This window comes from Tenrec ecaudatus, unplaced genomic scaffold (genome assembly GCF_050624435.1).
Source record: "Tenrec ecaudatus isolate mTenEca1 unplaced genomic scaffold, mTenEca1.hap1 Scaffold_100, whole genome shotgun sequence".
Lineage (NCBI taxonomy): Eukaryota > Metazoa > Chordata > Mammalia > Afrosoricida > Tenrecidae > Tenrec > Tenrec ecaudatus.
The window spans coordinates 275,054-284,802 of NW_027457681.1; positions in this window are offsets into that span (position 1 = coordinate 275,054).

The following is a 9,749-nucleotide window of genomic DNA, read 5'->3' on the forward strand; positions in this document are numbered from 1 at the left end:
CTATCATGGAGGTGAGCAGTCAATGATAGGATTTTTTGTTCTTTGATGCCTGGTAACTGATCCCTTCCGGACCACTTGATCACACAGGCTGGTGTTTTCTTCTATGTGGACTTTGTTGCTTCTGAGCTAGATGGCCGCTTGTTTATCTTCAAGCCTTTAAGACCCCAGGCACTATCTCTTTTGATAGCCGGGCACCATCAGCTTTCTTCACCACATTTACTTGTTCACACACTTTGACTCCAGCCATTGTGTCGGGAGAGTGAGCATCATAGAGTTCCAATTTAATAAAAGGAAGTATTCAAGCATTGAGGGAGTGTTTGAGTAGAGGCCCAAAGTCCTTCCGCCACCTTAATACTTAACCTATAAATATAGACACATAGATCTATTTCCCCATCCTCCTATATATATTTTCATGTACATGTCTTTTTCTACACCTCCACAAATGCCCTTTGACTCCTAGCTCTTTCCTCCATCTCCCTTGACTTTCCTCCTGCCCTACTACCATGCCCTACTACCATGGGCTAGTATACCTCTTCTCTAAGCAACCTTACCCTTGATCATTTCCCACCAGGCCTGCCACTCCACCCTCTCTACCATTTTGGGTCCCATGTTGTTCCCTTGTCCCTGTGTTTGTTAACACCACTTCCTTACCCCCCCTAACCCCCACCCTAAGTCCCCCCGGAACTGTCGGTCCCGTTGTTTTTCCTCCAGATAGTTCATCCAGCCTGTCCTATTCAGACAGTCCTGTGGAGACACTAACATGCACGAAAACAAGACAGAGGAAAACAAAGCAACAGTATACAACCAGACAACAAAACAACAAAAACAAACCACTGACAAAGAACAAAACAAAACACTTCACAAGAGAAAAGCTTGTAGTTAGTTCAGGGATTGTTTGCTGGCCCTTAGGAGCCATGAAGTGGATTCGAGATTCATGGGAAGACATTCCAGAAGACATGGTGTGATGTGCCTTCTAGAAATGTAGTATTTGTAATGCTATGGATGGCAGTGATGACATCAGTTCGGCCCTATAGGACATGGGGAGATGTCTTTGTGTTTTTCTCAGGCTCTAACCCTTGATAAGTGTTAAAAGCCTTGTCTTTCTCCATGGAGCACCTGGTCACTGGAACTGCTGGGTTGGCAGTCCAATGGGGCTCCCACAGGGCTCCACTATGGGACAGAAAAAGTGAAGATTTCAGTGAACTTAATAGGAAAAATAAAATTTACATAGAATTACTTCAACACTCAATTTACGATGAATTATCTTTTAAAAAATTAAGCAACACAAAACAGATAATTCATCAAGCACTTAAAGAGAAACATGCAATAGCCATCCTGATTAAAGCTAAAAGCCGAACCTTGGAAAAACCAGTAGAACTACAGAAAACATTAGCTTTGAAAGATGTTTTTGTAACCTTATGTGTTAGACATAACCTGACAGTAGTGTAAGCTCTCTAATATTATGTGGCCTTTGGGATATTGCATCTTAAGTATATAGTATTTACAAATAATGACCAGGAGATATGAAACTCAGTATTAACCATCATAGGCAGTCCTATCCAGTTCTGTCTTTCTCATCCTGTCCACCCCCCACACCCCCTGCTATAAGCTCAAAAGTAACAAAAAATTGAGTGAAACAAAACAATTCAGAAGTTGTGAAATCTGTCTTATATTATAATTTTAGTCCAATTCCTAAGTTATACCACCTTTAGAGATATTTTAGTATTATATATATATATATATATATATATATATATATATATATATATATATATATATATATATCCAATTCTCTTTATAAAAGTGAAAGCATAGCTTAAGGAGCCCTGAGTGGGATGGAGGTCAATGATCCACAGCTTCATATGTAACACAGAACCTGACAGTTCAAACTACCCTTAAGTTGCATCATTGAAAAATACACTCACCTCATTTTACTAAGACAAGCAAGGTAACGCTATCACAGAATAAACACCCCATAGAATACAGTAGCACTACACCAGAGCATTATCTTTAAGGCTGTAAACTCTATGGAGTCTGACTGTGCCATTTCTCTCTAGGCATACCTTTCTAAGTTTCTCCAAGAAACAACTGGTGAGGTTGAACCAATGACTTTTATTTTGCATCTAAGAGCTTAAAATCATTGCCTCTCCTGATTCCATATGCATGAGAATCAGAAAATTGAAACAGAAAGCCAAACGTGTCTATGTCACAAATAATTTGCATCGTGGATGCATTTATCCTCAGTACGTGAACATTAGAGAGAGTCAAATTAAAATTTAATTATGACTTGCAATAGGAGGCAAACTATATTTCACTGAACTCAAACTAAAAGCTTTTCTTAGAGAAAACAAAAAACTGGTTACTGATGTGAAATTATATTGTTATGGTAACTGATGTGGAATTATATTGTTTTACTATTTTATTATTTGAAGGAAAAAATATCAAGGAAATGGCATTGACCTCTACTAGACTAACATATCAGTCCTTGGAAAATAACAGGCTTGGTAAATACAAGGTTCAGAGAAATTATAGGAAAATGTTCATTGATATGAATTGTCATGGTAAGTGCAGGAAGCAGCTGCAACATAACAATTGTGAGGATGACCATGAATTGGACAAAATTTATTCCATGTTGGGTGAACAAGTAAATGTGGTGAAGAAAGCTGATGGTGCCCGGCTATCAAAAGAGATAGTGACTGGGGTCTTAAAGGCTTGAAGATAAACAAGCAGCCATCTAGCTCAGAAGCAACAAAGTCCACATGGAAGAACACACCAGCCTGTGTGATCGAGTGGTCCGGAAGGGATCAGTTACCAGGCATCAAAGAACAAAAAATCCTATCATTGACTGCTCACCTCCATGATAGGATCGCTGAAGACAAATGGGTGCATAAGCAAATGTAGTGAAGAAAGCTGATGGTGCCCAGCTATCAAAAGAGATAGTGTCTGGGGTCTTAAAGGCTTGAAGGTGAACAAGCGGCCATCTAGCTCAGAAGCAAAAAAGCCCACATGGAAGAAGCACACCGGCCAGTGCGATCACGAGGTGCCAAGGGACTAGGTATAAGGCATCATGCAAAAAAAAAAAAAGATATAAGTGTGTGTATGTATGTGTATATGTGTGTATATGTATATATGTATATGTATATGTATATGTATATATATATATATATATATATATATATATATATATATATATATATATATATCATATTAAATTAAGGGGAAAGTGCAGAGTGGAGAGCCAAGGCCCATGTGTCGGCCAATGGAGATCCCCTCATAGTGGGGTTTAGGAGAGGAGATGGGTTAATTAGGGTGCGAGGTAGTACCGATGAAGAATACAGCTTTCCCCCAGATCCTGGATGCTTCCTCCCCCCAACTACCATGATCCGAATTCTACCTTGCAGGGCTGGATAGGGGAGAGGCTGTACACTGGTACATATGAGGGCTGGAGGTACAGGGAATCCAGGGTGGATGATACCTTCAGGACCAAGGGTGTAAGGGACGATGCTGGGAGAGTGGAGGGTGAGTGGGTTGGAAAGGGGGAACTGATTACAAGGATCCACATGTGACCTCTTCCCTGGGAGAGGGACGGTAGAGAAGGGGGGGAGGGAGACTCCGGATAGGGCAAGATATGACAAAATAACGATGTGTAAATTACCAAGGGCACATGAGGGAGGGGGGAGAGGGGAGGGAGGGGAAAAAGAGAGGTCCTGATGCAAAGGGCTTAAGTGGAGAGCAAATGCTTTGAGAATGATTGGGGCAGGGAATGTATGGATGTGCTTTATACAATTGATGTATGTATATGTATGGATTGTGATAAGAGTTGTATGAGTCCCTAATACAATGTAAAAAAAGAAAAGAGGAGAAAAAAAAGAAAATGATTAGGGCAAAGAATGTACAGATGTGCTTTATACAATTGATGTATGTATATGTATGAACTGTGATAAGAATTGTATGAGCCCCAATAAATTGTTAAAAAAAGAGATAAATGAATAAAGAATGAATGCAAAAAAATAAATAAATGTTCTATTTTAAAAGAGAAAAAAAAAACCCAAAAATTTATTCCATGTTGATATAGACTAACTGTGAGTCAGACCTGAGGGTGAGTATGAGTCAGAACCAATTCCAGGGCCTTTAACAGCCTACAACAGCCTGTCAAAGAAAGACATTTTAGGATCCATAAGTGTAATTTAATTCATGAATTATAAATCCCAGTGAAATATTCTCATAAAAGAAATGCAAATCTCCCAACACAATTCTCATTGGGTTAGTCCCACCCTGATTCTACCATGAAATTCCTGTTACAATCTTCCATTTATTACCAGGTCACCTCCATCCACTTACTAACTGATGTGGTCTTATGCCATATCTAGCAATCCTCTCAGAGAAACAGCAAACTAAGAATTTTACCCAAAGCCAAGTAAAACAAAATAAACACAAACCCATATTATCAGAAAAGTTATTTAAATACGTAAATGTGCTATAATCCCCAAAGATATAAAAACATCACAATGTGTCATTTTCCTCTATGAATAAATGTAAAGGTTATAGTAATTCTTTGAACTTGAAGTCCTTAAGAGACGCAGATAGTTAATATGGTTAGCACCTAACAGAAAATTTGTCTTCCTTGAGAGACAGGCTTTGGTGACCTACCTTAGAAAAATCAAACCTTGAAAATTCGATGAGGCTTTTTCTAGGGAGACAAGAAGAGTCTCCCTAAATTAAGATGCACTGAAAAGCAAGTGCTCTCTTAAACTTCTTCAAACCTGAATGTTAATAGTGCTTGGCTATCAAAAGACATAGCATCTGGGATCTTAAAGCAGGAGTCCTCAAACTTTTTAAATAGGGGGCCAGTTTGCTGTCCCTCAGACCATTGGAGGACCGGACTATAGTTAAAAAAAAAAAAGAAGAACTATGAACAAATTCCTATGCACCCTGCACTTTTTTTTAAGGGTGGAGACAGACCCAGTCATGGACATGGCATCCTGCTGGGTCTCCTTGTTTATTAATTTCCAGCCAATCAGTTCAGAAAGCTGAAGAGGGTGAAGCGGGAAAGGGTGAAGCTGCCACCAGGAGCTCTGGACATACTCTTCTGGGGCAAGCTTGGCAGGTACAGACTGTCGACAAGACCTCCCAGGCCCCACCAGGGACTGGTAGGAAGACCATGGATCAGTGGCTGCTCTCTCACACAGATGGAGACCTGGAACTCAGGGGTGGTGCCATGGGCCTGCATGCTCCAGCAGGTCATAGATCATCAGTGTCCTGGTGAGCCTAGAAGGATTTGACCAGAGTGATTCATGGGGTGACTGGAATGGAGCCCCCGACTGGGACATGGCCTTGTAGTGGTTGCAACTGTTCACACAACTTAGGGGTCAGGATGGGCCCTGGTGAGGGCTGGAGCCCCTTGGGGAATTGGGGCTCATAGGGGTGAGATCAGACAGGCAGGGAGGGGCTTCCAGGCTGAGGAGAGAAGTCAAGGGTGTTATATCTTTCAAGACACAGACACCCTAAAAGCAGAGTCCCAGCCTCCAGCCTTGGAGGCCAAGATGAACTAGCGCTTGGCCCCATCCTAGCACAGGGCATAGCGTCATCAGGAAACACCGTTCCCCACCACCCCATCTAGCCCTCTCTGCCTGAATGTCTGTAGGCTGTAGTTCTAAAGGAGGGTGACCAATACCTGTGGCTGTTGGGGGTGTGTGGGGGTTGGGCTGCACATTTACTTCCTCTGGGAGGCAGATTTGTTGCCTTCAGAGATGTACTTCAGGGAGCTGCTGAATATTCAGAAGCGGGATTGCCCATGCTTGGGGCCATCATTGAGCAACTCGTGGCCAAGCCCGTGGCCAGCCTCATTTACCGCAGGGCATCTTAAAGGCATCAGGCTGATTGCACTCGGGCCGCTTGGCCACGCTATCATTGTGGATGGTCTCCGTGAAGGCTGGCCACGGCAGCAAGTGCTCCTACATGGAGCCCATGGAGAACAGCTCGTAGCTGCACTTGGCACACACATAGTGGGCTATTCTGGAAAACCTCGCCCCCAGAGAAGCTTCAGAAAGACAAAGTGCTACCAGGTTCCTATCCTGCTCCCACACTCTGACAGCTCCAAGTGCACTGACCCCATCAGACATATCTTATTTTGAAGTAAAAAAAAACACACAAACAAAAACAACAGGCAAAAACCCCCGGCGGGCCAGATAAATGTCTTTGGCCGGCTGCATGTGGCCCGCGGGCCATAGTTTGAGGATCCCTGTCTGAAATGCTTGAAGGTAAACAAGTGGCCATCTAGATGAGAAGCAACAAAGCCCATGTGGAAGAAGTACACTAGCCTGTGTGATCATGAAGTGTCCATAGCATAGGATCAAGTATCAGGCATCAAAGAACAAAAAAATCTCATCTTTGTGCCTGAGGTAGGGTGGGGAGTGGAGACCCAAAGCCCATCTGTAGGCAACTGGTCATCCCCTTACAGAATGGTTGTAGAGAGATGAACCAGTCAGGGTGCAGTGTAGCAATGATGAAACATACAAATTTCCTCTAGTTCTTAAATACTTCCTCCCCCCGCCCTGCCACACACACACTATCATGATGCCAATTCTACTTTACAAATCCGGCTACACCAAGGAATTACACTGGTACAGATAGGAACTGAAAACACAGGGAATCAGGACAGATGATCCCTTTGGGACCAGTTCTGAGTGATGATATCAGGAGGGTGGAGGGAGGGTGGGGTAGAAGGGAGAACAGATTACAAGGATCTACATATATCCTCCTCCCTGGTGGATGGACAGCAGTAAAGTGGGTGAAGGGAGACATTGATGTAATATATGAAAAAATAGTTATAATTTATAAATTATCAAGGGTTCATAAGGGAGGGGGAGTGGTGAAGGGAGGGGAAAAATGAAGAGCTGATACCAAGGGCTCAAGTAGAAAGAAAATATTTTGAGAATATGATGGCAACAAATGTACAAATATGCTTGACACAATGGGTGGATGTGTGGATTGTGATAACAGGTGTACAAGGCCCAAATTTTAAAAAAAGATAGGCAGTCCCTCGGAGGCACTCCATAAACACAAATTGGTAAACACAATGACATGAATCTCTAAGTGGAACAACTAGCTTTCTAAACTCTGGGATGGCAGGTAGCCAGCCTGGGATACCTATGTTCCTCTGAACAAAGAGGAAGGACAGGCTATGGGAAAGAAAACACTTCTTGGGAACTAGAAAGACTTACATCGATTCTGCCTATCAAATCTCAAACCATATGCACTCTTAAAATATGCCTGCTAATGAATGTCTTAAATCTCCCATGCTTCCCTGGACTGGCCTGAGATTACTAGATGAATAAAGAAATTAAAACTCCCTGGAAACTATCCCTTGACAATGGATCATGTAGAGAAGGTTAAGAAAAGAAAATATAGGGAGGACATTTTACAGTATTGTTTTACCTCAATAATTACAGCAGGAATTGAGAAGCCTCAATGTGTTGTTTATTGTGAATTTCTATCAGTCAAACCTATGAAGCCAAACAAATTAAAACGCCATTTTGATAGCAAGCATCAGAGCTTCTCTGGCAAGGATACCAACTATTTTAAAAGCAAAGCTGATGGACTCAAGAAAGCCAGACTTGCCACTGTTGGAAAGTACCACAAAGAAAACATAGCAGCCATTGAAGTTTCCTATTTGGTGGCACACAGAATCACCAGGCAGGACTCTGCAACCTCACACCATTGCTGAACATTTACTGTTGCTTAGCAGCCAAAGACATTGTTTGAGTTATGATGAGAGACGAATTTGTGACAAAATTGCATGCAATTTCTTTATCTAACGACACTGTCTGCAGAATAGATGTCATGTCTGCTGATATTCTTATTAGGTCTTCCAATAAATTAAATCTGCTCCACTTCCAATATTTAGCATCCAGCTTGATGAATCTACAGACGTTGCAAACTGTTCAGTTACTGGTTTACCTCAGGTATGTTAAGGATGGCAACTTTAAAGTTGACTTTCTTTTTTACAGACCTCTTGAAATGACAACTACTGCACGTGGTAGATTTGATACAGTTGGTTCATTTCTGAAAGAGCATATGATCTCTTGGGAAAAGGTTTGTAGTGTTTGCAAAGATGGTGCCTCTGTTATGCTAGGCTGTCCATCTGAACTTTATCATTTGATATTGAAGGAGCCACAAAAAGTCATCAAAACTCACTGTATGATTCATTGTCACATATTAGCAATGAAGATGCTGTCACAAGAGTTACAAGAAGCAATGAAAAACGTCATAAATTCTGTCAATTTTCTAAAGGTGAGCACTTTAAACAGTCGACTGTTTTTTCAACTGTGCAACGAGTTGGATGTGCTGGATAATGCTCTGCTATTTCACATAGAAGTGAGATGTTGTCAAAAGGAAAAGTTTTAAAAAGTGTTTTTGAGCTTCGTGATGAACTCAATACATTTTTTAACCAAGACCGCAGTTCAAAACACTTTTCAGCAATAAAAATGAACTGCAGAAAATAGCTTCTTTGGTTGCCATCTTTGCCATCTTGAATGAGTTAAATTTATCACTGCAAGGACCAAATGCAACATGCCTTAATTTTTCTGAAAAGATCTGATCATTCCAAATGAAACTTCAGCTTTGGAATAAAAAATGGGATGAAAATAAAATTCATACGTTGCCTACCTTAACTGCTTTCTTTGAAGAACATGTAATTGAACCAGATGAAAGGATTACGATAATTTCTGTGAAAGAACACTTGCACATGCTTGCAGATGAAATTTTCTAGTACTTTCCAAATCTACCTGACACCCCATTTACACTTCCCAGAAGCCCATTCACAGTCAAAGTTGAAGATGCTCTTGAGACAGCACAAGAGGAGTTCATTGAACTTATTAACAGTGATGCAGCAAGAACTGATTTCTCTACAATGCCAGTTATAAAATTCTGGATCATGTGTGTGCAGTCATATCCTATTCGGTCTGATACTGTGTTGCACCTTCTTCTTTCATTTCCAACATCATATCTTTGTGAAACAGGGTTTTCCAGCTTGTTGGTTATCAAGTCTAAATACATAAGTACACTTGTTATGAAAGATGGTCTTTATTGGGCTCTTGCAAAGACTGCCTGAGAATTTCTGATCTGGTGAGAGAGAAGCGATCTCAACCTTCACACTTACAGTTGGCTTTTTACGCACACTGTCGCTAAATGTAACAATGTCATTTATTGTTGTTATATTAAGACTGTTACCCATGCTACACCATGCTTCAAGACAAAATTTCATTTATTTGTAATTAGAAATAAATATTTCACAATACATTAAAAAAAAGAACTTCAAACTTACACTATGAAAGCAACTGTCACTAACAAGGTAAAGTTACGGTGAAGTAAATCTATTTCTGTGCATCGAGCAATATCTTGATTCCACAGCGGACTTTTCAATCCCAGAGAGTGTATCCTGCTATCCACCAATAAAGCCTCACACCTTTAGGCTTTAGATTTCATATTCTGACAGTATTCTTGTCCAATCAGCCTTCGTGTGGTAGGATACATTGTTTCATAGAATCTGAATATGTCTTCCAGTGAGACCAGTCTTGAATAGAACATCTTGCTAGGTTAAGCATAAGACCCAAAGGAGGCGCATCCACACAGTGACTGCAACAACAGGCTAAAGCATAACCACTGTGAGGACCTTATAGCATATCTGTGTGTCCTAAAGGAGGGCCAATATTATGCAGACCAATTTGAGAGCCTCTAATAACACCAAA